Source organism: Panthera onca, chromosome D4 (genome assembly GCF_046562875.1).
Source record: "Panthera onca isolate mPanOnc1 chromosome D4, mPanOnc1 haplotype 2, whole genome shotgun sequence".
Classification (NCBI taxonomy): Eukaryota; Metazoa; Chordata; class Mammalia; order Carnivora; family Felidae; genus Panthera; species Panthera onca.
Genome location: NC_138351.1, coordinates 31,951,502 through 31,958,602, shown reverse-complemented (window position 1 = coordinate 31,958,602; position 7,101 = coordinate 31,951,502). Strand labels below are relative to the sequence as shown.

The 7,101-nt window shown below is 37.6% G+C and overlaps 1 pseudogene; it reads right to left on the bottom strand.

Moving 5' to 3' along the window:
• Window positions 1-3,825: 3,825 nt before the first annotated feature.
• LOC132663511 (immunoglobulin-binding protein 1 pseudogene) lies at window positions 3,826-4,947 on the bottom strand (annotated as a pseudogene).
• Between the last annotated feature and the right edge of the window lie 2,154 nt (window positions 4,948-7,101).

Genomic DNA, 7,101 nt, shown 5'->3' with positions numbered 1-7,101 from the left:
TTTAAAGCAAACATCTTCTATTTTAATCCCTTTTAAACTAAGAACTTGCCAATTGTAGTCTGTTTTTTCCCCAATACCTAAAGGAATTTATCAAGTCATACTTCAGTGAATAAAATTCAGAATCCAGTGTGGTTTCCTTCCTTCTTACACTGTTCCCTCCTGCAGTATACTATTCTGTTGAACACATTATTGTCAGAGGAGATGGCAGCAAAATGGCAGACTAGAAGGCTCTAAGCTCCTGTTCTCTCACAGAAACACTAAAAAAAAAAAAAAAAAAAAAAAAAAAAAAGCTGAAACAACTTTGCCAAGAGCTCTAGAAAACAGTAAAATATTTACAACAACCAAGAAAATGCCCAATCAAGAAAAAGTCATCTTCAAAATATAAGGAAAATTTTGTTACATATTTATTCATCCTTGTGCCACTACCTCCCCAGCACAATGGCAGTCCTGGTCTTGATTGGTAGCAGCAAGTTTGCCAGTTCCTTACCATGGTCCAGAGGAGGCAGACTTTATTTCCAAATTACTATGTGCATCTATTCTAACCTATCCAGGGAATACTTAGAAGATTGATACAAGATGCTCATCTCTGTTTTACATAACTTAGAACTCAGGTAGAGAAGCAGTGGACGTTGTTTATAAAAGCCACAAGGTGCCTGCATCAAGAGATTCCAGGTGAAGATATACAATAGACCATTTGAGGCATGGAGGAAAAGCTAAGGTATGATTATTTGGGAAATTAGGACATTCAAAGCAGCAGCAGTGTACATTGGAGAATTCTGAAAGCTATTCATATGCCCTGGCAAGAGGCATGCTAAGAAAAGATCTGAGAAGACTTTGAGCTTTCACCTTGGGTTGATCTCTAGGGTCAGAGCAAGCCTAGATAACTGTTGAAGGTGTGTTCTAGCACAGAGCTAATCTGTAAATATTGGGAGAGCTCCTGGCATTCAGGAAATCTGTCAAAACATTAGCTGAACCTGACCTGAACAGAGACTTCAGTGGTAAGACACAACTAATGGTCTTTTAAAAAAAATAGTTTTGAAATTTTTCAAAACAAAACAGACTAATATAACCTTCAACAATTAAAAAAGAATCAAACCTTGGGGAAGGCAGTAAATCTGATTTTCAGAGTTACCACATTATAATAGTCAAATGCCCAATTTTCAACAACAAAAAAGAAGTCACAGGCATGCAAAGAAACAGGAAAACATGGCTCTTCATAGGAACAAAATAATTGAGAGAAATCATCCCTGAGGAAGAGCAAACATTAGATTTACAAGACAAAGATGTTAAAACAACTGTCTTAAATAAGCTTAAAAGGCTAAAGGACAGCATATAAAGAGAACAAAAGGAAATCAGGAAAATGATGTATGAAAAGAGAATATCAACAAAAAAATATAAATCATTTTTTAAAAAAAGAACCAAACAAATTCTAGAGCTAAAAAGTACAATAACTGAATTGAAAAATTCACAAGAGGGATATAACAGCAGATTGCAGCAGACAGAAGAAAGAATCAGCCAACTAAAGAGAGGACAATTGGAATTATTGTGTCTGAAAAATAGATTTGGGTAGATGATGTCCAGGCACCTGTGAATATCCTATTTGCTCCTATTTTTCCCCACATACCTTGTATGTATCTGAAATATAAATTAAAATTGTACATGTTCTCATTATCATCTCTCTAAAAATTTTTTTAAGTTATACTTAATACAGACTAGTGTGGTGATGTTTTTCATTTATTTATTCCTACGTCAAAGCAATGGACATACTTTCTCCCTTCATTGTTTTTGCAATTACAAAAGCAAGATATGCCTATTGAAAGAAAAAAAATACACTTTTGTATAAGGAAAAGAATAAAAGTCTCCTGTTTGACCATATTGCTAAGACAACTACCATTAACATACTTGGTGTATATCTTCTCATTTTTTCAACACGTATCTGTCATATATGCTTATATGAAATTTAAAACACATATGTAGCCTGTATTGATATGTAAATGAACATATTCATTTTACAAAGGCTAATTTATATAGCTCTTTTTCCCACTTACAATATATTATGAAACAAACACACAGATACTACTCAACCACATTTTAATGGCCGCCTAGGAAAATCTGTTACAAGAATTCCCAGACCAACCTTCTCATCCAGTGGATTTAGGGTCTTTTAGCACTTTTCAAAGCTGCCCTTGCACCAAATGTCACTGCCTTAAACTCCAAGTAAGGGTAGTAGAAATAAGTCCAATGACTCTTACAGAAAGGGCTTGATCCTGTGGTTCTCAATCCCTAGAGGTGGGCCAAACCACTGACCTGAATTTGCCTCTCAACAAGAAGGGTCTGGGTACCAAACAGAACACCAAACTGATATCATTATATCTGTCCTCTATCATCACCTTCCTACCTCTCATCTGTTAGAGAATGCTGGGAGCCTGCAATAAAGAGACACAGAGGCAGCTGGACGCTGTAAAGACACAGCATTAGGTTCTGAAGTTTATGGGCTTTAAACATACTCCATAAGCCTGCTTGACATGTCTAGTCTTTCTATACCAGCATATTGTAAATTTACATCATAATTCTTTTAACCAATGTCCTGTGTTATGTTTGAATTGGTTTCCAATTCCTTGCTGATTACAATGCTATTCTGACCACATATCATACACATATATCCATGTCCAATTAACGATCATTTCTGTTGGATTAAATTCAAAAATGAGATTCCTAAATTAACTTGCTAGGTAAAATGTTGGTACCTATTGATAAAAAATCCTCTGAAAAAGACTTTTTTTTTTTCATTAAAAGGTTAAGTTTCAGTAGCTTTTTTGAAAGGCAATCTAATGTCATTGCCCAAAATATAAAAGGCTGTTTTCATCAGTGTGGCTGCCATAACAAAAATATGATAGACTGAGTTGCTTATAAACAACAGAAATTTATTTCTCACTGTTCTAGAAGCTAGAGGTCCAAGTTTAGGGTGTCAGCAAGGTCAGATTCTGCTGTATGATCAGAGCCCCCTTCATGGTTCATAGATGACCTTCTCCTTTACATGTTTCTTCACATGGCAGAGGGAGTAAGGAAGTTTTCTGGGGTCTCTTTTACAAGGGCATTAATTCAGTCAGAAGATTAGTGAATGACCCTCATGACCTAATCACCCTCATGACCTAATTACATCCCAAAGGCCCCCACATTCAAATATCATCACATTGGATGGAGATTAGATTTCAACATATGAATTTGGTGGGGGGGGGGGGGACAAACATTTGATATATGATAGGGGCCATGTTCATTGACCTAGCAGTTCCACCTCTAGGAATCTCTCTTATAGAAATAATTGAACCAGAAACTATTTACAGGGAAGCTTAAGGGCCACTCACTTGCACAAACCACAGCAGCTTTATATTTTTAATTGCATAATCATATTCCTAAAGACCAATATTGTATAAGATAAAGTACTCACAAAGTCTGGATCTACCACTGATGTGCACAACATGCATAAAGATGTAAGTATATATATGATTGATTAACAAAATCTAAATAACTGGAAATAAGGAAAATTTTATGTTATAGAATTTTCTGACCTCCGCACTATTTACTTTTTTTTTAATAAAGGGACTTTTATTATTTTTTAAGAGAATTTATATAGCCATTGATTATACAGAGCCATTTGTCAGTACTTTTTTCTTTCCACTTACGAAACTGGAATACACCATGATGAGGATGATAACACCAAAACAAGATTGCTGGCTGATCACCTAGAGTACAAATACACACTTACTTGTTTGACATTTTATTGAACATAAAGCAAGATTAAGCATCTTCATTTTACACAGCTGAAGCAGGAGCCCAGGTAGGGGAAGACTGCATGGCTTTCCTTGGCTGGGAAGATGTGAGTCCCTGAAGTCCCATCTTGTTGTGGTAAGACTAACCCATGTTCTGTCGGTTGCCATAGCCTCTGGGATGGGTGTCCTTCCAGTCATCCCACTCCCGAACTCTGTGGAGTGTTTCTTCCCCCTCCTCCTCCACCTCTTCCTCCTCCTCTGCCTCCTTTTGTTCCTGATCTTCCTGTTGCTGAGCTGCTCTTTTGAGCTCTGGTGTTATCTTGGCTATGCCCTGATCTGGTAATGCTCCATATTTCTGATGCTGATCATACCAGTCATTCACCGTCATAGATGCCAGACTTGGATAACCAGCTCCAAATACTTTGGCTTGGGCCGCATTCCGAGTGAGAACGAAGGGTTTCATTGGAGGCCTGTCCTGAGGAGATGAGTAAGAAGTTGATGCCTCTTTTGAGGAGTCGTCTTCTCTCAGGATCTTCATCTCCTGGTCAATGCTCTCAATCTCTTCTAAGCTAATACCGATCCACCTTCGAAGGTGAAGAAGGTAATATTCACGAACACACTCATCATCTGCTTGACCACTTTCCACAGCAGATTTCAGTGCAAACAACCTATGCTCCACCTCCTTCTTCTGCTTGTATCTCTCTATTTTAGCCTGTCTTTCAGATGCCACAGCAACGAGGCTAGGACACGCCATGGAGGAACTAGCAGTATTATTATCAGCTGAGTTGGTTTGGGGCAGCTCAAACTCTGCCACATGATAATACTGGCACTGAATTAAGTAGTTTAAAAAGTGTTCTCGAGCCCACTGCAAATGATCTAGACGCTTGCTGGGGTTGACTTGTTTCATGGCGAGCGCTCCTTGAAAAGCTGAGACCATCAGGTACTTCAGGTCTGTGGAAGCAATCTCTTCCAAGTCTTCATTTCGGCTGAACAAGTCGAGCTGCGATAACATTTCAGCAGCCTTCTTAAGGAGGTCTAGTCCCCTGAATACCTTATCTTGAATTATCTGGGAACTGGTGGGTTCAGTCGCTGCTTCCACTTCGTCCAGAAGCTGCTTGCTGGTTTCGAACAGCGCGGGGAGCCGCAGTAGCAGTAACGCGTCTTCGGCTGTTGCCATCTTGGGGGAAGGAGGAAGGCGGAAGCAGCGCTATTAACTTTTGACCTCAATATTCTTTGCAGCAGGCTCCTGTCCTGTGAATTGAAAGGTGTTTACCAGAGTCTCTGACTTCTCCCACTAGACGGCAGTAGCACCCCTTCCCTCCAGCAAAATGTCTGTAAACATTGTCATAGGTACTCTGGGAGGCAAGATGTCCCCCTCCCACTGATTATTGCTATAACCATACGAAGGCAAACTATGCAACTATTAAAAGGAGTGCCATCATTGTACAAGTGGATGTGGAGAAAAGATAAATACATCTGTTTAAGTGACGAAAGCAAGTTGATGATCTGTACAAGTAGTACGAGTCCGCTCAGTAAGAAGCGTATCATATATGGGTATATGCACATACATTTGCATGCATATGATAGAAAAACACTAGAAAAATGCACAGCAAATTGGTAGCTGTGGTTACATCTAGCGAGAAGAATGAGATGGGAGCAGCGTGGGAAGAAACGGTGGTGAAGAGAAACATTCATGTTTAAACACATCATTAAACACATTCTATTTCAATCTTTTACACCAGTAAATCTTTACACCGATGTTTTACTCATTAGAAAATTAAAGCAAATTATTTCCTAAAAGTGAATGAAAGTTATGGTACATGCTTTTTAAGTCAGGCTCCCACCAGAAGAGTATAAGAGTTTCTGCTTCCCCACATCCCAGCACTGGGTGTCATCAATGTCTTTATCATCAAATACCTGAAAATATTTTAGTATTAGTTTACTTTGTATTTCTTTAATATTGAGGTTGGTTGGATATTTAAATATTTATTTAATCTCTGAATTTCTTCTAAGAGCTGCCTATTCTTTTGCCCATTTGTTGTTGCCCACTGTTCTTAGATTATTTATCTTTTGCCGATTGACATTAACCTTTTATTTGTCATTATGTGGCCATATAGAAAGAGGTTTCAATAGTGAAAGAGACCTCATGAAAAAAAATGTAATCACCCTTCATTTATAATTATAGTCTTGGAAACCAAACCATCAGGACACAATAAAGATAAAAATAAGATTTTCCTTGACTTGTGATATTTTACTCACATTTGAAATCTCAACTTACGTTTATTTTCTTTTTGTTTAATTAACAGATATTTCAAACGACCTCTACATGCCAGGCTTTTTGGCTGTAAAAGTGGAGTTTTAAATTATGGACTTTCAAGTCCTTAGGAGTCTTAGAAGACATTTTCCCATCCACTCAATTTGTAGATAACTAAGATTCTGAAAGTTCAAATGCCTGCTTGACCTCAGTCAGGAACCCGGTTGGGAGCAGACATTTGGGAGGTCCCTGGCTCCCACCACCATGTCCATTCTCTTTCCATTTATTCAGCAGACACTCCACACCTTATCCATGCTGTACACAGTCAGCTAATTTTAGAGTATTTACACAAATATTGTCAGAAGAATTGTTTTATTGCACAAAAGCAGATAAAAAAGAAAGCATAATGATACTAAAATATGTCTGGTGACAAGGATTCTGGCTCACTTTTGGGACTATCTGTTCATAATGATTTTCCCATAAGACAATTCTTACTGCCATTAACAAAGCACTTACTTGAACAGCATGCTTTGAGGCTTTATCTGCTTCCTACAAAACAATCTGTTAATGTAAATGTAATCAGAAGTATTCTTGATTTCGTTGTATTATTTGCTTTCTTAGCAAATCTTACACTACAAATAAGCATGCAATTAAAAACCAGGTTCATCCATGTTTCATATTAGATAAATAAAAGGAACTCTCCACACTTTTAACTATGTCTATCTTGGCTGCTCAAGCACTGTCAAAGTTTTGGGGAGCACACAAATGTGAACCACATGCAGTACAAAGGACAAGATGAGCATCCTCTATTCTTAAGCCTTAAGTGATTCCACTAGTCAGCTAAAATAAGATTCCATATTAACAACAGGTTTACTCATATGTATAAACACTTATAAGTTCCTATTTGAGACTGCATTTGCCTAATTTGCTTTGTACCGTGTCCAGCACAATGTCATGTCCTTGTGCAATGTTTACTTAATACTATTAGATAATGACATGTATAGATTTAATAATTTGCTTGAGGGAAAAATGAAATTAGTTCTTTGTTTAGCACCTTTTATCTGAGAACTTCAATGT